The 22,879-nt window shown below is 39.8% G+C and overlaps 1 protein-coding gene across 20 annotated transcripts in view; it reads left to right on the top strand.

The window, feature by feature from the left end:
• ZNF169 (zinc finger protein 169) overlaps positions 1–22,879 on the top strand; it is a 159,478-nt gene that overhangs the window by 69,150 nt on the left and 67,449 nt on the right. For 12 of the 20 annotated variants that reach the window (XM_064579356.1, XM_064579357.1, XM_064579343.1 and 9 more), the window contains 2 exons: positions 20,677–20,863; positions 20,961–21,852. The exons of 3 other annotated variants lie outside the window; for them this stretch is intronic. The gene's annotated coding sequence lies outside the window, so the exon portion shown is untranslated. Of the gene's footprint in view, positions 1–20,676; positions 20,864–20,960; positions 21,853–22,092; positions 22,240–22,879 lie in introns of those variants that run through there. 5 more of the 20 variants (XM_064579340.1, XM_064579348.1, XM_064579339.1 and 2 more) reach the window with 4 other exon arrangements.

Genomic DNA, 22,879 nt, shown 5'->3' on the forward strand with positions numbered 1-22,879 from the left:
TTTTCAGCAGTTACCCTGCAAAAACTTTTGTTATCCCAGGGTAATTGTGTGAATGCCCAGGACTGTACCCTCTGAGGAGTGACAGCAGAGTCTTCAAACTTCAGAGGAAATAGAATAATCTACTCACTAAATTTCTCTAGCCAAATCACTAAACAAATAAACAAGCAAACAACAACAAAAGAAGCCATAGAGAGGGGATAGGGTAATCAACATTCAGTTATTACAATATATTACTTAAAATGTTCAGTTTTCAACAAAAAATTATAAAACTCGCAAAAAAATGTAACTGTGATTCATACACTGAAAAAATAGCAAGCAAAAAAACCTGCCTGTGAAAGAACCCAGATGTCAGATTTAGCAAAGACTTCAAAGCAGTCATTATAAATCTGTTCAAAGAACTAAAGAAAAACTATGCTTAAAGGAAACTATGATGGCAATGTCATCAAATAGAAAATATCTAGGGACGCCTGGGTGGCTCAGTTGTTAAACATTTGCCTTCCACTCAGGTCATGATCCCAGGGTCCTGGGATTGAGCCTCACATCGGGCTCCCTGCTCCATGGGAAGCCTGCTTCTCCCTCTCCCACTCCCCCTGCTTGTGTTCCCTCTCTCGCTGTGTCTCTCTCTGTCAAATAAATAAATAAATTATCTTTAAAAAAATAGAAAACATCTATAAAGAGACAGAAATATTAAAAATAACCATATAGAAATTCTGGAGTTGAAAAGTACAATAGGGAGAATGCAAAATTTATTAGAAGGACTCAACAGTAGATTCTAACTGGCAGAAGAATCAGCAAACTTAGAAATATATTTATAGAGGTCATGCAATCTCAATAGCAGAGAGAGAAAAGGATGAAGAAAAATGAGCAAAGCCTCAGAGAAACATTGAACACCATTAAGTGCACCAAAATATGCATAATACAAGTACCAGAGGAGAGGTGAGAGAGAAAAGAGCAGAAAATAATTAGGAGAAATAGTGGCTGAAAACTTTCCAAGTTTGGTGAAAAACATGTATTCACATATCCAAGAGGCTTAGTGAACTCCTAGTAGGAGATCCATACCCAAGTACATCATAGCCAAAATCTCAAATGACAAAGACAAGAATTAGAAAGCAGCACCTCCCCCCACCCACCCAACTCATTACATGTAAGGGAACATCAATAAGATTTAACTAGGTGACTTATCAGTAACACTGGAGGCCAGAACATATTGACATATTCAAAATGATGACATCAAAGTGCTGACATTGGAGGCCAGAACAAATTAACACATTCAAGATGTCAAAAGAAAAAAAAAAAAACTGTGGCAGAGGTCAAAGAGGTTGCTGTCTGCATTCTCCTCTAGGATGTTGATGGATTCCTGTCTCACATTTAAGTATTTCACCTATTTTGAGTTTATTTTTGTGTATGATGTAAGGAAATGGTCCAGTTTCATTCTTCTGCGTATTGCTGTCCAGTTTTCCCAACACCATTTGTTGAAGAGACTGTCTTTTGTCCATTGGATATTCTTTCCTGCTTTGTTGAAGATTAGTTGACCATAGAGTTGAGGGTCCATTTCTGGGTTCTCTATTCTGTTCCATTGATCTATATGTCTGTTTTTGTGCCAGTACCATACTGTCTTGATGATTACAGCTTTGTAATATAGCCTGAAATCCAGAATTGTGATGCCTCCAGCTTTGGGTTTTTGGTTTTTTTTTTTCAATATTACTTTGGCTATTCAGGGTCTTTTCTGGTTCCACACAAATTTTAGGATTATTCGTTCCAGCTCTGTGAAAAATGCTGATGGTATTTTGATAGGGATTGCATTGAATGTGTAGATTGCTTTGGGTAGCATAGACATTTTAACAATATTTGTTCTTCCAATCCATGAGCATGGAATGTTTTTCCATTTCTTTGTAGGATTCCTTTTATATAGAATGTCTGGAGTAGGCTAATCCATAGAGACAGAAAGTAGGCTAACATAGACCCAGCAGCAGTAAATTTTATTTGTGAATTTGAGTGAGCCTCAAGGTGACTGAATATTTTGTAAAATATTATTTTGAGTGTTTCTGCAAGGGCGTTTTTGAATGAGATTAATGTTTTCATTGGAAAGGTAAAGAAGATTGCCTTTCATAATATGGATGGGCCTCATCTAATCAGTTGTAGGCTTACATAGAACCAAAACTCTGACCCCCTGCCAAGTAAGAGGGAATTCTGTAGCAGACTGCCTTCACATTTCGTCTATACTATCAGAAATTCTGGGTTTCTGCCTACTGGACTTCAGATTGGAACTATACCACTGGCTCTCTTGGGTCTCGAGCCTGCCAGTCCCCACTGCAGACTTTGGACTTCCCAGCCTCCACAATCATGTGAGTCAATTTCTTTTGTACAAAATATGTATGTATAGATATAAATATATCCTATTATTCTGTTTCTATGGAGAGTTCTGACTAATACAGATTTTGGTAATGAGAATAATTCTGGAGGAATAGAATATTTTTCTTTTTTTATTGAGGTAAAATATGCATAAAAATTTACCACCTTCACGTTTTTAAGTGTACAGTTCAGTGTATTAAATACACTCACATTGTTTTGCAGCTGTCACCATCATCCACACCTATAACTTTTGTAAACGAGACTCTGTACCTGTTAAACAATGACCCCCTTCTCCCCTCCCCCTCAGCCTTTGAAAACCACCATTATACCTTCTAATGTTAGCCTACTTTCTGTCTTTATGGATTAGCATACTTTATGATTTTGACTACTCTAAGTACCTCATGTAGGTAGAATCACATAGTATTTGTCTTCTGTGAATTGCTTACTTCACTTAGCACAATATCCTTAAGTTTCATCCATGTTGCAGAACATTGCAGAAGTTCCTTCCTTTTTAAGTCTGAGTAACATTCCATTGTATATATGGACCACATTTTTATTTAAATTCAATTAACCAACATTTAGCACATCATTAGTTTTTGATGTAGTGTTCAACGATTCATTTGTTGCGTATAACACCCAGTGCTCATCATATCATGTGTCCTCCTTAATGACCGCATTTTGCTTATCGGTTCATCAGTTGATGGAACCTTGGATTGCTTCCATGTTTTGGTGTTGTGAATAACGTTACTATAAAAATTGGTGTACAAATATCTCTTTGAGACCCTGCTTTCATTTCTTTCAGTTATGTACCTAGAAGTGGAATTTCTGGGTAATGTGGCAATTCTATTTTTAATTTTTTGAGGAACTTCCATACTGTTTTTCACAGTGGCTGCACCAGTTTGCATTCCCACCAATGGTGTACAAGAGTTCCAATTTTTCCATGTCCTTGCCAACACTTGTTTTCTGTTAGGTTCTTTTTTTTTTTTTAAACAGTAGGCATCCTAATGGATGCAAGATGGTATTTCATTGTAGTTTTGATTAACATTTCCCTAATGATTAGTGATATTGAGCATCTTTTCATGTGCTTATTGGCCATTTGTATATCTTCCTTTGAGAAGAGTCTATTCAAGTCCTTTGCCCCAGTTTTGAGTTGAGATTTGTCATTGTTGGTGAGTTTTAGGGGTGTATTTTGTGAAGATTAATCTCTAATCAGATATATGACTTGCAAATATTTCTCCCTTTTCATGGGTAGCATTTTTAATGTGTAGTGTTTCTTGAAGCACACAATTTTAAAATTTTCATGAAGCTTAGTTTGCCTGTTTTTTCTTTTGTTGCCTATGCCAAGAAATCATTGCTAAATCTCATGTTTTTGTCCCACGTTTTCTTCCAAGACTTTTATTGTTTTAGATTCTTAAGTACTTTTTGAGTTATTTCCTTGATCTATTTTGATTTACTCTTGTATGTGGTGTTAGGTAAGGATTCATACTTTTGCATATGGATATCCAGTTTTTCCAGCACCGTTTGTTAAAAAGACTGTCTTTTCCCCATTCATTGGTCTTGGCACCCATGTCAAAAGTCCTTTGATAATATATGTAAGAGTTTATTTCAGGCTTTTATTTTACTTTATTATTTTATTTTATTTCAGTGTAGTTAACATACAGTGTTATATTAGTTTCAGGTGTACAATGTAGTGATTCAACACTTCCATACAATACCTGGTGCTCATCACAGAAGGTACATTCCTTAATCCCATCCCTAATTTCCCCCATCCCCCTGCCCACCTCTCCTCTCATAACCATCAGTGTGTTCTCTATCGTTAAGAGTCTGTTTCTTGGCTTGTCTCTCTCTTTCTCCTTGCTTGTTTGTTTTGTTTATTAAATTCCACATGAGTGAAATCATATGGTATTTGTCTTTCTCTGACTGACTTATTTCACTTAGCATTATACTCTCTAGCTGAATCCAGGACATTGCAAATTCTTCTTATGGCCAAGTAATATTCCATTATATTGTTTATTCATTCGTTTATTATCTTCTTTATTTATTCATCTATTGATCTTCTTTATTCACTCATCTATTGTTGGGCACTTGGGCTGCTTCTATAATTTGGCTATTGTAAATAATGCTGCTATAAACACAGGAGTGGATGTATTCCTTTGAATTAGGGTTGTTTTTTTGTTTGTTTGTTTGTTGGGTAAATACACAGTAGCATGATTATTGGGTCATAGGGTAGTTCTCATTTTAACTTTTTGAGGAACCTCCATACTGTTTTCCAGAGTGGCTGTACCAGTTTGCATGCCCACCAACACTGCAAGAGGGTTGGTTCCTTTTTCTCCACATCATCGCCAATACTTGTTGTTTCCTGTGGTTTTTATTTTAGCCATTCTGACAGGTGCGAGGTGATATCTCATTATAGCCTTGATTTGCATTTCCCTGATGACCAGTGATGTTGAGCATCTTTTCATCTGTCTATTGGCCATCTGTATGTCTTCTTTGAAAAAATGTCTATTCATGTCTTCTGCCCATTTTATAACTGGATTATTTGTCTTTTGGGTGTTGACTTTTATATGTTCTTTATATATTTTGGATACTAACCCTTTTCGGATATGTCATTTGCAAATGTCTTCTCCCATTAAGTATAGATTTTCTTTTGGTTTTGTTGATTGTTTCCTTTGCTGTGCAGAAGCTTTTTATTTTGATGTAGTCCCAATAGTTTATTTTTGCTTTTATTCCCCTTGCCTCAGGAGACATATCTAGAAAAAATGTTGCTGCAGCTTATGTCAGAGACCTTACCACCTGCACTGTCATCTAAGATTTTCATGGTTTCGGGTCTCGCATTTAGGTCTTTCATCCGTTTTGAATTTCTATTTGTGCATGGTGTCAGAAAGTAGTCTAGTTTCATTCTTTTGCATGTTACTTTTAAGCTTTCTCAGCACCATTTGTTGAAGGGACCAGTCTTTTTCCCACTGGATATTCTTTCCTCTTTTGTTGAATATTAATTGACCACATAATTGTGGGTTTATTTCTGGGCTCTCTATTCTGTTCCATTGATCTGTGTGTCTATTTTTGTACTAATACCATACTATCTTGATCACTACAGCTTTTTAATATAATTTGAAGTCCAGAATTGTGATGCCTCCAGCTTTGCTTTTCTTTTGCAAAATTGCCTTGGCTATTTGAGGTCTTTAGTGGTTCCATATAAGTTTTAGGGTTGTTTGTTCTAGCTCTGTGAAAAGTGCTGCTGGTATTGTCAATTTTTTGATCCTTTCAAAGAATAATATATTGGTTTCATTGATTATCTCTATTTCATGTATCCCTGCTTTAATCATTATTATTTCCTCCCTTCTGCTAGCTTGGGTTTTGGTTGGTTCTTTTTCTAGTTCCTTAAGTTGTAAGGTTAAGTTGTTGACTTAAAATCTTTCTTGTTTTTTTTTTTTTTTTTTTTAATGGAAACACTTACAGCTATACTTCTCCTTTAACCCTGTTCTTGCTGTGTCCCATAGGTTTTGGTATGCTGTGTTTTTGGTTTTGTTCATCTCCTATTTCTAATTTCCCCTGTGATATTTTTTGATCTATTGGTTGTTTCAAAGTTTGTGGTTTAGTCTCTATAATTTTTTGAATTTTTCAGTTTTCTTTATGTTATTGGTTTCTAATTTATCCTCTTGTGGTCAGAGAAGATACTTTGTACAATATGTATCTTTTAAAATCTAATGAAACCAAATTGTGGCCTAATGTATGGTCTATCCTGGAAAATGTTCCATGACCACTTGAGAAGAATGTGTATGCTGTTGTTGTTGGGTTGAGTGTTCTGTATGTGTCTGTTAGATCTATTTAGTATATTGTGTTGTTTAAGTCCTCCATTTTCTTATCTTCTGTCTAGTTTTTGTGTCCATTATGATAAGTGGGGTATTGATGGCTCCAATTGTTATTGAAAAACTGTCTATATCTCTCTTCAATTATGTCAGTTTTTGCTTCATATATTTTGATGGTCTGTCAGTAGGTGTGTAAATGCTTACAATTGTTATATTTTCTTACTGTATTGGACCTTTTATTAATATATAATACCCTTTGTCTCTTGTAAAAAAATTTTTTAAAAATTCAAGTTAGTTAACATATGGTGAATTATTAGTTTCAGGGTAGAGTTTATTGATTCATCAGTTGCATATAACACCCAGTGCTCATTACATTAAGTGCCCTTCTTAATGCCCTTTACCCAATTACCCCATCCCCCCACCCACTTCCCCTCCAGCAACCCTCATTTTGTTCCCTATTTTTAAATGTCCCTTATGGTTTGCCTCCCCCTCTGTTTTTATCTAATTTTATTTTTAACTTCCCTTCCCCTAAGTTCATCTGTTTTGTTTCTTAAATTTCACATATGAGTGAAATCATATGGTATTTGTCTTTCTCTGACTGACTTATTTTGTTTAGCATAATACACTTTAGTTCCATCTACATTGTTGCAAATGGCAAGATTTCATTCTTTTTGATGGCTGATGAATATTTCATTGGGTATGTATATATGTATGTATATGTGTGTATATATGTGTGTATATATGTGTGTCTCACATCTTCTTTATCCATTCATCCCTCGATGGATATCTGGGCTCTTTCCATATTTTGGCTATTGTGGACATTGCTGCTATAAACATTAGGGTGCATGTGCCCCTTTGAATCACTATTTTTGTGTCCTTTGGATAAATACCTAGTAGTGCAATTGTGGTGTCATAGGGTAGTTCTATTTTTAACTTTTTGAGGAACCTCAGGAAATAATCAACAAAACTAAAAGGCGACCTATGGAATGGGAGAAGATATTTGCAAATGACATATCAGATAAAGGGCTAGTATCCAAAATCTGTAAAGAACTTATCAAACTCAACACCCCCAAAACAAATAATCCAGTCAAGAATTGGGTAGAAAGCATGAACAGACATTTCTCCAAAGACATACATTGTATTACCTGTAAAGTTCTCGTTTCTGTACACTCTCTGTTTCTTTCTGATCTATGTTACTTTTGGGCTCTCTCTTCCCTTACATGAACAGACATTTCTCTAAAGGGGACCCTTATAGGATCCCCTTTAATATTTGTTTCAGGGCTGGTTTAGTGATCACAAATTATTTTAGTTTCTGTTTGTCCGGGAAGCTCTTTATCTCTCCTTCCAACCTGAATGACAGCCTTGCTGAATAAAGTGTTCTTGGCTGCATGTTTTTCTCATTTAGTACCCTGAATATATTCTGCCTGCCCTTTCTGGCTTGCCAGGTCTCTTTGGATAGGTCTGCTGCCAGTCTAACATTCCTACCCCTGTAGGTTAAGAACTTCTTGTCTCAAGCTGCTTTCAGGGTTTTCTCTTTCTCTGAAATTTGCAAGCTTCACTATTATATATCAGGGTGCTGATCTATTTTTATTGATTTTGATGGGGTTCTCTCTACCTCTTGGACTTGAATGCCTGTTTTCTTCCCCAGAGTAGGGAAGTTCTCAGCTATGATTTGCTCAAATATTCCTTCTGTCCTTCTCTCTTTCTTCTTGCTCTGGGACCCCAATAATTCTAGTACTGTTTTACTTTATGGTATTACAACTTCTTTTTTTAAAATTTAATGTAATTTTATTATGTTAGTCACCATACAATACATCATTAGTTTTTGATGTAGTGATACACGATTCATGGTTTTCGTATAACACCCAGTGCTCCATGCAGTACATGCCCTCCTTAATACCCATCACCAGGCTAACCCATCCCCCCATCCCCCTCCCCTCCCCTCTAAAACCCTGTTTGCTTCTCAGAGTCCATAGACTCTCATGGTTCATCTCTCCCTCTGATTCCTCCCCCTTCATTTTCCCTTCCTTTTCCTAATGTCTCCATGCTGTTCCTTATGTTCCACAAATAAGTGAAACCATATGATAATTGACTTTCTCTGCTTGATTTATTTCACTTAGCATAATCTCCTCCATGTTGATGTAAAAGTTGGGTATTCATCCTTTCTGATGGCTGAGTAATATTCCATTGTATAGGGGCACCTGGGTGGCTCAGTTGGTTAAGCGACTGCCTTCAGCTCAGGTCATGATCCTGGAGTCCCAGGATCAAGTCCCATATCGGGCTCCCTGCTCAGCAGGGAATCTGCTTCTCCCTCTGACCCTCCTCCCTCTCATGCTCTCTATCTCATTCTCTCTCAAATAAATAAATAAATAAATAAATAAATAAATAAATCTTAAAAAAAAATTCCATTGTATATATGGACCATATCTTCTTTATCCATTTGTCCGTTGAAGGGCATCTCGGCTCTTTCCACAGTTTGGCTATTGTGGACATTGCTGCTATGAACATTGGGGTACATATGGCCCTTCTTTTTACTACATCTGTGTCTTTGGGGTAAATACCCAGTAGTGCAATTGCTGGGTCATAGGGTAGCTCTATTTTTAATTTTTTGAGGCACCTCCACACTGTTTTTCAAAGTGGCTGTACCAACTTGCATCCCCACCAATAGTGTAAGAGGGTTCCCCTTTCTCCACAACCTCGCCAACATTTGTTGTTTCTTGCCTTGTCCATTTTTGCCATTCTAACTGGTGTAAGGTGGTATCTCAATGTGGTTTGGATTTGAATTTCCCTGATGGCTAATGATGATGAACATTTTCTCATGTGTCTGTTAGCCATTTATATGTCTCCTTTGGAGAAGTGTCTGTTCATGTCTTCTGCCCACTTTTTGACCTGATTATTTGTTTTTTGGGTGTTGAGTTTGAGAAGTTCTTTATAGATCTTGGAAATCACGCTTTGTCTGTAGTGTCATTTGTAAATATCTTCTCCCATTCTGTGGGTTGCCTCTTTGTTGACTGCTTCCTTTGCTGTGCAGAAGCTTTTTATCTTGATGAAGTCCCAAAAGTTCATTTTTGCTTTTGTTTCACTAGCCTTTGGAGATGTATCTTACAAGAATTTGCTGTGGCTAATGTCAAAGAGGTTACTGCCTATGTTCTCCTCTAGGATTTTGATGGATTCCTATCTCACATTGAGGTCTTTCATCCATTTTGAGTTTATCTTTGTGTATGGTGTTAGAGAATGGTCGAGTTTCATTCTTCTGTATATAGCAGTCCAATTTTCCCAGTGGAAAGCCACCAGGGAAAGCCGCCAGAGATCAAAAGCCCCCAAAAAACGGTTTTCACTGAGCCCATCCACTGCCACAGGGGGCAGGGCAACTCTGCCCAAACAGGGTTCCCTGAGTAACAGTGCAGCAGGCCCCTCCCCCAGAAGACAGGCTGAGAGAACAAGAGGCTGACAACCCTAAGGTCCCTTTAAAACAGATGCATCTTGCTTGGGTTGTGGTCAATAATTTGGACTCTGTACATTCCCTCAAACACCCATCAACAGAATGACTAGGAGGAGGAACCCCCAAAATAGGAAAGACTCAGAGACTATGACTTCTGCCACAGATTTACAAATGGATACAGATATAACCAAGATGTCGGAGATGGAATTCAGGATAGCAATTGTGAAGATAATAGCTAGAAGGGAGAAATCGATTAATGGCAACATAGCGTCTCTAAGGGCAGAAATGAAAGCTGAATTGGCAGAACTTAAAAATGCTATCCATGATATCCAATCTAAACTAGATAATCTAACAGCTAGGGTAAGTGAGGCAGAAGAATGAATTAGTGATCTAGAAGACCAATTAATAGACAAAAAGGGAAAAGAGGAGGCTAGGGAAAAACAACTCAGAATCCATGAAAATAGAATCAGAGAAATAAGTGATACCATGAAATGTTCCAATGTCAGAATTATTGGAATCCCTGAGGGGGTGGAGAGAGAGAGAGGACTAGAAGATATATTTGAACAAATCGTAGCTGAGAATGTCCCCAATCTGGGGAATGAAACAAACATTCATGTCCTAGAGGCAGAGAGGACCCCTCCCAAGATCAAGGAAAACAGGCCAACACCCCGGCATGTAATAGTAAAACTCGCAAATAGTAGAACCAAGGAAACCATCTTAAAGGCAGTGAGGGGGAAGAGATTCCTAATGTACAGAGGGAGGAACATCAGAATAACATCAGACCTATCCACAGAGAACTGGCAAGCCAGAAAGGGATGGCAAGACATATTCAGGGTACTAAACGAGAAGAACATGCTGCCAAGAATACTTTATCTGGCAAGGCTGTCATTTAGAATGGATGGAGAGATGCAGAGCTTCCAAGACTGGCAGAAACTTAAAGAGTATGTGACCACTAAGCCAGCCCTGCAAGAAATATTGATGGGAGTTCTATAAAAGGAGAAAGACCCCAAGAGTGATATAAGAGTGATATAGAAAAGAAATTTACAGAGACAATCTATAAAAACAGGGTCTTCACAGGTAGCATGATGACAATAAGTTCATATCTTTCAATAAGCACTCTCAATGGTATTGCAACTTCTTGCTAGACACATCTCCAAAGGCAAGGGAAACAAAAGCAAAAATGAACTATTGGGGTTTAATCAAGATAAAAAGCTTCTGCACAGCAAAGGAGACAGTCAACAAAACTAAAAGGCAATCTATGGAATAGGAAAAGATATTTGCAAATTACGTATCAGATAAAGGGCTAGTATCCAAGATCTATAAAGAACTTATCAAACTCAACACCCCAAAAAATAAAGAATCCAGCCAAGAAATGGGCAGAAGACATGAACAGACATTTCTCCAAAGAAGACATCCAAATGGCCAACATACACATGAAAAAATGCTCCACATCCCTTGGCATCAGGGAAATACAAATCAAAACCCCAATGAGATACCACCTCACACCAGTTAGAATGGCTAAAATTAACAAGACAGGAAACAACAAATGTTGGCGAGGATTCAGAGAAAGGGGAACCCTCTTACACTGTTGGTGGGAATGCAAGCTGGTACAGCCACTCTGGAAAACAGTATGGATGTTTCTCAGGAAGTTAAAAGCAGAGCTACCCTATGAACCAGCAATTACACTGCTAGGTATACCCCAAAGATACAAATGTAGTGATCCAAAGGGGCACATGCACCCGAATGTTCATAGCAGCAGTGTCCACAATAGCCAAACTATGGAAAGAGCCCAAATGTTCATGGAGAGATGAATGGATAAAGAAGATGTGGTATATATATGCAATGGAGTATTACTCAACCATCAGAAAGGATGAATACTTGCCATTTACATCAACGTGGATGGAACTGGAAAGTATTATCCTGAGCAAAATAAGTCAATCAGAGAAAGACAATTATCATATGGTTTCACTCATGTGGAATATAAGAAACAGCTCAGAGGATCATAGGGGAAGGGAGGGAAAAACTCAATGGGAAATCAGAGAGCGAGATAAACTATGAGAGACTCTTAACTATAGGAAACAAACAGGGTTGCTGGAGGGGAGATGGGGGGGATGAGGTAGTTGGGTGATGGGCATTAAAGAGGGCACATGATGTGATGAGCACTGGGTATTATAGGCAACTGATGAATTATTGAACACTACATCTGAAACTAATGATGTACGTACTATATGTTGGCTAATTGAATTTAAATTAAAAAAAAGACATACAAATAGCTAACAAACACATGAAAAATGCTCAACATCACTCATCATCAGGGAAATACAAACCAAAACCACAATGAGATATCACCTCACACTGGTCAGAATGGCTAAAATTAACAACTCAGGAAACAAACACATGTTGAGGGGATGCAGAGAAAGCAGAATCCTCTTACACTGTTGGTGGGAATGTAAACTTTTTTTTTATTTAAAATCTATTTAGTTTTTGCTTCACTAGACTTTGGAGATGTATCTTGAAAGAAGTTGCTGTGTCCCATGTCGAAGAGGTTACTGCCTATGTTCTCCTCTAGGATTTTGATGGATTCCTGTCTCACATTGAGGCCTTTCATCCATTTTGAGTTTATCTTTGTGTATTCTATTAGAGAATGGTCGAGTTTCATTCTTCTGTATATAGTTGTCCAATTTTCCCAGCACCATTTATTGAAGAGACTGTCTTTTTTCCATTGCATGTTTTTTTCCTGCTTTGTCAAAGATTATTTGACCATAGAGTTGAGGGTCCATATCTGGGTTCTCTATTCTATTCTATTGGTCTGTGTGTCTGTTTTTGTGCCAGTACCATGCTGTCTTGGTGATCACTGCTTTGTAATATAGCTTGAAATTGGGCAACATGATGCCTCCAGCTTTGTTTTTCTTTGTCAACATCTCCTTGGCGATTCGGGGTCTTTTCTTTTCTTTTTCTTTTTCTTTTTTTTTTTAAAGATTTTATTTATTTATTTGACAGAGACAGAGACAGCGAGAGCAGGAACACAAGCAGGGGGAGTGGGAGAGGGAGAAGCAGGCTTCCCGCCAAGCCGGGAGCCCGATGTGGGACTCGATCCCAGGACCCTGGGATCATGACCTGAGCCGAAGGCAGTCGCCCAACCAACTGAGCCACCCAGGCACCCCAGGGTCTTTTCTGATTCCATACAAATTGTAGGATTGTTTGTTCCAGCACTTTGAAAAATGTCATTGGAATTTTGATCAGGATGGCATTGAAGGCCTAGATTGCTCTGGTTAGCATAGACATTTTAACAATGTTTATTCTTCCAATCCATGAGCATGGAATATTTTTCCATCTCTTTGTATCTTCTTCAATTTCTTTCATGAGTGTTCTGTAGTTCCTAGAGTATAGATCCTTTACCTCTCCAGTTAGGTTTATTCCGAGGTATCTTATGGTTTTTGGTGCTATTGTAAATGGAATCGTTTCTCTAATTTTTCTTTCTATAGTTGCGTTGTTAGTGGATAAGAAAGCAACTGATTTCTGTGCATTGATTTTGTATCCTGCCACATTACTGAATTGCTGGATGAGTTCTGGTAATTTGGGGGTGGAGTCTTTTGGGTTTTCCACATCAAGTATCATGTCATCTGCGAAGAGAGAGAGTTTGACTTCTTGTTTGCCAATTTGAATACCTTTCATTTCTTTTTGTTGTCTGATTGCTGTTGCTAGGACTTCTAGTACTGTGTTGAACAATAGTGGCGAGAGTGGGCATCCTTGACGTGTTCCTGATCTTAAGGGAAAGGCTCTCATCTCTTCCCCATTGAGGATGATATCCACTGTGGGTTTTTCATAGATGGATTTTATGAACTTGAGGAATGTTCTCTCTATCCCTATACTCTGAAGAGTTTTAATCAGGAAAAGGATGTTGTATTTTGTCAAATGCTTTTTCTGCAGAAAAAACATTATGGTATTTAAGTTATAGGATATCAAGGAGAAGAGTGAACATTATTTAAGGTCTTTGCATCATTTTCTGGAAAAAGGGTTAGTGTCTTCATTTGTATACAGGATAATTGTATGCTGGGGAAAGTATGACCATATTATCCCATATTTATGCATGTCTGAGATATAAATTTTCTAAATACTGTTATTTTGATAACCTAAAGCTGTTTTGCTACTTCTGGGCTCTTGTCCTCTCCAAGTTATACAGTGAAACCCATGGAATATAGAAAGAAACTCATTATTGGTTCCTCCCTCACAATCCTCACTTCCTCCACTCCTTCCTGAACTATAGTTTTCTTCACCACATGGTCCCCCTGTGTTACTGCTGCCACCAAAATGTCCACTCTTCCAGGACCATAGTTGTAAGGTTGCTAGTTATATTCAAAATCATTGTAATTTCCACTTGCATAATTTCTTCCTATATCGTTGTCAAAACCACTTCTGTAGCCCCCACCCTGTTTCCACAGCCTATATCTCCACCACTATATCTTCATTCTTCTATTCTTCTCCTTCATAACCATGCTGCCTCCAAAAATGCCACCTCCAAATCCTCTTCCATACCCATTATAGCCACCTCCAAATCCATGTCTTCTTCCTTTTTTTTTTTTTTTAAGATTTTATTTATTTATTTGACAGGGAGAGACACAGCGAGACAGGGAACACAAGCAGGGGGAGTGGGAGAGGGAGAAGCAGGCTTCCCGTGGAGCAGGGAGCCCGATGCGGGGCTCGATCCCAGGACTCCGGGACCATGACCTGAGCCGAAGGCAGACGCCTAACAACTGAGCCACTCAGGCGCCCCTGCATGTCTTCTTCCATACCCATCAGAACCTCCTCTAATCTTGCCTCCTGATCCACTGCCTCTGCATTAATCCTTCACAGCAAAATACCTCCCTCTGCCACTCCTGAAACTTTTGATCCCCTGAATTTCTTGCCTGCACAAAGACTTTCTTATTTCTGACCACAGATGGTATGGTATTTCCATAGTACAGTTTTATCCACAGGATTATGATCATCAAAAGTAATAAAACCACTGCGTCTCTTCTTTCCAGACTGCCTATCAGTAATGATCTCAAGTGGTACCAAGTTTTCCATATTCCTTGCATAGTTTCTTAGGTGATGTTCCTTAGTATCTTCTTTAATTCCACCACAGGTAGCTTCTTCATAGTTACATGAGTGCCAGGTCTTCCAGATTTCTCTTGCTACAGTACATTTTGACTCAACCACTCTCCCATCAATTGAATGAGATCTTGCAGCCATGATAGCACCAACCTCTGTCATGTATGAAAAAATTACAAAACCCAATACTCTTGAACTCTTGCATGAGGGATTTCTTATTACCACACCGTCTGTAAATTTTCCCCATGGCTTACAGTAGTTCCTCAGACTTTCTTCTGTGGTTTCAAAACTTAAGCCAGCACTAAAGAAGTTCCAGAAATGTCCCTTCTCTTTCTCCATAGCAGACTCAGTAACTTCAGCTGGACTTCAGCCAGAGAGATGAGAGAGACCTCTGCCTATGAGCATTAGCACACTTGTCCTGGTGCTGCTGTCTTGAAGCCTTCTTTTCTTGTCTCTGCTTTGGTGTAATTCATACAAAAGCCTTCCATACCACAAGATAGTTTTCAAAATCATTTATACTTCATCATGTTATGTCTTTGATTTCTTTTTACATTTGTTTTGTGAGCTAGCTTACCTTCCCACAAATAACTATTTTCTCAAGCATTTCAAACTGATTTGAAACCATTCTCTCACTTTTCCTCTCTCTCTGCTTCTCCCTTCCTGGTTGCTTTACTGACTTTCCCTTTAGTTCTGTTCAGTTGACTTGCACCATCATCACACTGATTATTTTAGTTTTAGATTAAAATGCTAATAATACAGGAAATTAAGCTTTATTGATTATCACCATTGTATTGATGAATATAGCCACCCAGATAATATTAGAATTACTTTTGGTGTTGAAAAGTATGCAAATGCTATTTTAATTGGATCATATTAAGTGTACAACTCACTTTATGGAGACCATGAATTTAGGCTTCTTTAAAATTTATTTATATAAGACTATGTGTAATTCTGCATACGTAATTCATGCAAAAATGAAAGCGACTTTTAAGATTTCTGAGACACATGTTCTCTCCCCCAAATTGAATATAAGAATTATCTCTAGGGGCACCTGGGTGGCTCAGTCGTTAAGCATCTGCCTTCGGCTCAGGTCATGATCCCAGGGTCCTGGGATCGAGCCCCACATCGGGCTCCCTGCTAGGCGGGAAGCCTGCATCTCCCTCTCCCTCTCCCCCTGCTTGTGTTCCCTCTCTCACCATGTCTCTCTCTGTCAAATAAATAAATAAAATCTTAAAAAAAAAAAGAATTATCTCTATTAAGCATTCAGGCCTAATTTTGCCCCACTATTGAGGCAAAACCCTTTTGAGTAGTTTTCCTCCATGCCATGTGAATTATGAAGATTTTTCAGTCTGTCTGGTGGAAACAGGCACTATTCCTGGCATATGTGAGCTCACAGTATTTCCTTCTAATCCTGTCCAGTGGTTCTTTCCTCAGGGTTGCACAGGCCTTTGTTGCTCAGCAATCAGCTGATACTTGAGGGGGAAGATCCTCCACTTGGGTTTCCCTTCTCTGGCTTATGACCTGAAGTTTGTCTCCATCCAGGGAAGTTCAAGGGATTACCTGGTTTATTACTTATCTCTCAAGGTTCACTGCTCTTCGTTGTCTTATAACCAATGTCTTCAAACCCATCTCCTTTTAAAATTTATTATAGGCAGGAGGCTAAATCTGGTTCCTGTTACTTCATTTTGAGCCAAAGCTAATAGGAAGTAATTTGAAAACACTTGTCAAATTCCTAGAAAAAGAGTATGTGTCTCTTTATAAAGGCCTTGATGTTTCTGAGCTCTCTATTCTGTTACATCTGATCAATGATTTTTGTATTAAAATAATTTTAGTTTTAATTTTTACAGCTTTAAGTGTTTTCACATTTACTTTGTAAAAATTAATAAAAGGAAACCTGGTTTAGCATGTAGTCAGGAGGACAGTAGGGAGAACTCTCACACTCTCCCACATTACGACTCATGGTCAATTGCAGACCTAACAGGAAAAGATGCACCTTGTAAATGAACACCACTTAGCTACTACTTTACTAACCCAGCAGGAAGAAGGAAGATTTCTTCTGCCGGGCAAGAGCTCAGCCAATGAGAGATTCTCACAGCTCAGCCAATGAGAAGCCAATACACTTCCAGCTCCCCATTTATTCCAGGGGACTTTTAGTTTACAACAGCCCCTCCCCAATTCCCCTTTCCTCTATAAAAGAACCTTTCAATCCTTTGATTTCTGCATTCGCCTATGGTTTGCCACAGCTTTCTTGTCCCGGGTTGCAATCCTCTGCTGTTCCCAAATAAACCTATATTTTACTGGTAAAATAACTGGCAGTTTTATTTCTAAGGTTAACATTACTTGTGATCAGAAATGAGATCCAGCAAAGACCCTCAACCACACCAAGGCTAGTGAGCAAACAGGTGCTGGTGCCCACAGAGCCAACTGGGCTAATTGGGTCCTGCTGACCATATAGTGTGAGGGTAAATTTTCTCCTGGGTTTTGAGCTCTGCTCTCTTTGTGTTCCAGCTCTCCAGGCTTTATTCAGGATCTGTTTTAAGGCTTTGTTTTTTCCAAGAGTACCCATTTAGCCTCCAGTCTGGCTTCTTTTTGGAATTGGACTGTTCTTACTGGAACCATGCTGGCCTTTCGTTTGATTCCTTCTGGAGCCAGGCTGTTCCTGTTGAAACTGTGTTGTTTTGGTATTTTTCTTTATGTTCTAGAGAAAAACCTCTAAGAAATGGGATCTCAGGCATCAAAATACTTTGAGGGTCCCCCCGCCACACACATATATTGGAACTCCAGAGGATTTTATGTTTAAAAAGACTATGGTCGTTCCTCATGTGCACTGACTTAACCAAAAGTAATTTGTTTATTTTTTTTATTTGAGCATAGTTGACACACTCTGTTACATTAATTTCAGGTGTACAACATAGTGATTTTAAAAGTTTATACATTATGCTATATTCACAAGTGTAGCTACCATCTGTCACCATACATCACTATCACAATATTCCTGACTATATTCCTTATGCTGTATCTTTTATTCCCATGATTTATTCATTCCATAATTGGAAGCCTGTATGTCCAACTCCCTTTCACCCATTTTGGCAATCACTTCACCCTTTCTCTCTAGAAACCATCAATTTCTTCTCTGTATTTATAGTTCTAATTCTGCTTTTTGTTTATTCATTTTTTTAAGATTCCACATATGAGTGAAATCATATGGTGTTTGTCTTTCTCAGTCTGACTTATTTCATTTAGCATAATACTCTTAAGGTCCACCCATGTTGTGAATGGCACAATCTCATCTTTTTTATGGCTGTGTAATATTCCATTGTGTGTGTGTGTGTGTATGTATGTATGTATACATACCACATCTTCCTCATCCATTTATCTATCAGTGTACTCAGGTTGCTTCTGTAACTTGGCTGTTGTTGATAACGCTGCAACAAACATAGAGATGAATGTATCTTTTCAAGTTAGTGTTTTAATTTTTGTTGGGTGAATACCCAGTAGTGGAATTATTGGATCATATAGTATTTCCATTTTTAACTTTTTGTGGAACCTCTATACTGTTTTCCACAGTGGCTGTACTAGTTTATATTCCCACCAACAGTGTATGAGGGTTCCTTTTTCTCTACATCCTTGCCAGTACTTGTTATTTCTTGTCTTTTTTATTTTAGCCATTCTGACAGATGTGAGGTGATATCTCATTATGGTTTTGATTGGCATTTCCCTGATGATTAGTGATGTTGAGCATCTTTTTGTGTGCCTTTTGGCCATATATATGTCTTCTTTGGAAAAATGTCTATTCAGGACATTTATTTATTGATATTTATTAAATGGATTGTTTTTTTTGGTGTTGAGTTATATAAGTTCTTTATATATTTTGGATGTTAACCCATTATCAGATATATCATTTGCAAATATCTTCTCCCATTCAGTAGGTTACCTTTTTGTTAGTGGTTTCCTTTGCTATGCAAAACTTTTTAATTTTTTTAATTTTTAAATTTTATTTTATTATGTTATATTAGTCACCATACATCATTAGTTTTTGATGTAGTGATCCATGATTCATTGTTTTTGTATAACACTCACGGCTCCATGCAGTACATGCCCTCCTTAATACCCATCACCAGGTTAACCCATCCCCCCATCCCCCCTCCCCTTTAAAACCCTCAGTTTGTTTCTCAGAGTCCATAGTCTCTCATGGTTCATCTCTCCCTCCAATTCCCCCCCTTCATTTTTCCCTTCCTTCTCCTAATGTCCTCCATGCTATTCCTTATGTTCCACAAATAAGTGAAACCATATGATAATTGACTTTCTCTGCTTGACTTATTTCACTTAGCATAATCCCCTCCAGTCCCATCCATGTTGATGTAAAAGTTGGGTATTCATCCTGATGGCTGAATAATATTCCATTGTATATATGGACCACATCTTCTTTATCCATTCATCTGTTGAAGGGCATCTTGGCTTTTTCCACAGTTTGGCTATTGCGGACATTGCTGCTATGAACATTGGGGTGCATATGGCCCTTCTTTTCACTACATCTGTGTCTTTGGGGTAAATATCCAGGAGTGCAATTGCTGTCATAGGGTAGCTCTATTTTTAATTTTTTTGAGGCACCGCTACACTGTTTTCCAAAGTGGCTGTACCAACTGGCATTCCCACCAACAGTGTAAGAGGGTTCCCCTTTCTCCACAACCTCTCCAACATTTGTTGTTTCTTGCCTTGTCAATTTTTGCAATTCTAACTGGTGTAAGGTGGTATCTCAGTGTGGTTTTGATTTGAAAACCTTTTTATTTTGATATAATCCCAATAGTTTATTTTGGCTTTTGTTTTCCTTGCCTTGGGAGACATGTCTAGAAAGTACAGATTTCCCAGAATTGAAGCAGACAACATACATCATCTGACCAGACAGCTTTTCCATGATGTCTGGACCAGGCCACTATATCTTCTTCTCACTGTTGTTTCTTCTCTTTTTTGTAGGGAGACAAATGCCCCTTTCTGCTTTATCCAAGTTCTTGTGAAAGGGGGAAATCTCTTCTTATTGTTTTTTTGTTTTTTTTTTAAGAAACAACCTCATTATGATCCCAGGACAAGTAAAATTTTCACTTGTGTTCTTCAAAGGGATAGAAGGTTCAGAATTCACAAGAGTCTTCTTACTTCTGAACTATTAACTGACTTTGAATTCTTCTCTAAATTCATGATCTCTGAATTTACAGGCTTATAAGCTGTATTATCAATAGCAGATTTGGCCCCAAACCGTTCTTTTGAGATAACAACATTGTTTTAGAATGTCTTTGAAGTTGTGCTGTTTTTGCAAAAAGTTCATCAGCTGTTGTTTCATATTTATATCTGCACTGTATCTTCCCAAATATACTTGGTTAATTCTTTCAGTGTGCTCTTGCAGTATCCACTATCAGCTTTTGTGGTTGCCTTTTTTTTTTTTTTTTTATTCATTTGACAGAGAGAGAGAGATAGTGTGAGAGAGAGCACAAGCTCTCTCAGGGGGAGCGCCTCTCAGGGGGAGCTTCAGGCAGAGGGAGAAGCAGGCTCTCTGCTGAGTAAGGAGCCCAACTCAGGGTTCTATCCCAGGACCCTGGGGATCATGAGCTGAGCTGAAGGCAGGTGCTTAATTGACTGAGCCATCCAGGCACCCCATTATGGTTGCTTTAAGCAGAAACTTCCAGGAGGTATACATGATCCCAGGTTTGCCTTCATGAGAACCATTCTCCCCTAAGTTGGAATAAAGGCCAATAGATTTTTTAGTTGGCTACTTTCAGACCTAGATTCCTGGTTTAGAACCATTGTACAATTTGGAATTGTTATGTTACTTCTGTTGTATATAATTAAGTTTCATATTTTGTTGCCTGGTCAAACTTAAAAAAACCCTTCATGTACCCAAAAAAGCAATGCTGGCTCAACCCAAGATGATCTCCAACACTTGTGATTTTTTTTTTTAAGATTTTATTTATTTATTTATTTATTTGACAGAGAGAGACACAGTGAGAGAGGGAACAGGAGCAGGTGGAGTGAGAGAGGGAGAAGCAGGCTTCCTGCCGAGCAGGGAACCGGATCCCAGGACCCTGGGATCATGACCTGAGCTGAAGGCAGACGCTTAACGACTGAGCCACCCAGGTGCCCCATACACTTATGATCTTGAGAAGATAACGGACTTCAGGTTAGAGTACCTGAGAGTTCTCTCTCCTAACCTTCTTTGTTAATCAAATGTGGCCTTAAGTGGTTTCCAACTGCTATGCATTTTCCCTCTGATGTAGGCTATGACAACCAGGAAACATTTTTCCTGGCACCGAGGGACAAAACCGCTAAACATAAAAAACCTGACTCGTGATCAGCAGTACTTTTGAAGAAAGATCTTGATTGAAAAGGGGAAATGTGAAAATAAAAGGAAACCTCATTTAGAATGGAGCCAAAAAAAAAAGAAGAAGAAGAATGGAGCCGCGAGGCCGGCAGGAGGAGCTCTCAATTCCTATCACTCATGGACAGTTGCAGACCAATAGGAAAAGATAGACCTTGGGATGCTACTTTACTACCCCAGGAGGAGTTAGGTAGTTTTCCTCCTCCTCCACACTCCCCTGCAGCAGCCCAGCCAATGAGAAGCCACTACACTTCCAGCTCCCGGTTCTCTCCAATGGACTTTTAGTTTAGAACAGCCCCTCCCAAAGCCCCCGTTCTTCGTTAAAAGAGCTTTCTCTTCTTCGCTCCTGAACTTGTTGATGGTTTTGCCAAAACCTGCTTGTCTGGGATTGCAATCCTCTATTTCTCAATGAACCTGTTTTTGCTGTTAAAATAACTGGCAGTGTTGTTATGTTATGTTATGTTATGTTATGAGTAGGCTCCACCCCCAGCAGGGAGCCCCGCGCTGGGCTTGAACTCACAGGCTGAGATCAAGACCTGAGCTGAGATCAAGAGTCCCACACTTAACTGAGCCACGCAGGTGCCCCTGGCAGTTTTATTTTTAAGGTGAACAAGTTTTTCCTCATTTTTCCTCTAATTATTATTTTTTTAATGAACTTCAGTATTTTCTTTAAAAAAAGAACAATACCAGTACCTTTGGCATTTTTTTTTAGAAGTTCGTTAATTTTGCACTGTTATTTAAACGTAAACACAGGGGTGAATCTGAAGGATGGAGGACAAGTACACATCCAGGTAACCATTTTTTTTATTATTATTAAAAAATACAAGGGCCCTATAAATTAAAACGATTTTCTGCTCACCTGAGCCACCCTTCTCTTGTACGGGGAAGTCCGTTTGATTTTACTTGCCTGATTCTTCACAAGTTCTGCAAAAGCCCAAGGGCCTGTAGTTGAAGGGGCCCATGGAGTGCAGCGGGCAACTACCACACGGGGTCGCCCAAGGCCCAGTCCGGTAGGGGGTGTCAGCGCAAGCGCGCTGTGCTCTGTGGCATTGTGGGTATTGAAGACCCTCGCCCAGCGCCCTGTGGGTAGCGCAGTCCGGCGCCCCGGGGCACTGTGGGTAGTGTTGCCCGCGCCCGCCGCAGTGGCTGGTCGCCGGGGACCGTCCTTGCGCGCTTTGGTAAGCGAGTCCGCCGCGGGGGGAGCAGGGTGGGGAACGCGGGCGAGGACAAGCAGGGTGGTTGGCTGGGGCCGCGGGTTCCTGGCGGTTTGGTTCTCCCGGCGGGGCCGCGGAGGGCCACCCGGGAGGGGCTGCGGCGGGAGCTCGGCGCGCTCTGTCCGGGGGCCGGGGTCCCAGCGTCCTGTCCCGGAGCGGCGCGCGGGCGGTGGGCGCGTGGGCCGGCGGAGCCCACCGCGGCGATGCCGGCGCCGCTTGGCCCACGCGCCCGGCTCTTGGCGGGGAAGACCGGCCTGGGGCAAACGCCCAGCTTTGCCTCAGTGGTGGGGGCGGCCGGGGCGAGGGACTCGGGTCGGTGGCTCAGGTCCGCGGACCCTTGAGGGCGCTGAAGGCCCGGCGCGGTCAGACATCCCCGGTTGCGTGCGGCGTCCTTGGGTCCACATCGGCGCCTCCTGCCGCTCTCTGCCTCCTCGGCCGTGGGGGCCCTTCCAGGAGCTTGGGGCGGCGCAAGTGGAGGGGAGTCCCCCGGACAGGGCACGGGCTGGCTGAGCCCTGAATTACTGGAGGTGGGAGAGGCAATGGAGGGCAAGACCTACGCCCTTAAGGTCTTCTTTCTAACTTTCCTTACGGAAATGAAACCCAG

This window comes from Mirounga angustirostris, unplaced genomic scaffold (assembly GCF_029215605.1).
Source record: "Mirounga angustirostris isolate CCGP_5_RB_7025 unplaced genomic scaffold, mMirAng1.0.hap1 SCAF_15, whole genome shotgun sequence".
NCBI classification, from domain to species: Eukaryota; Metazoa; Chordata; class Mammalia; order Carnivora; family Phocidae; genus Mirounga; species Mirounga angustirostris.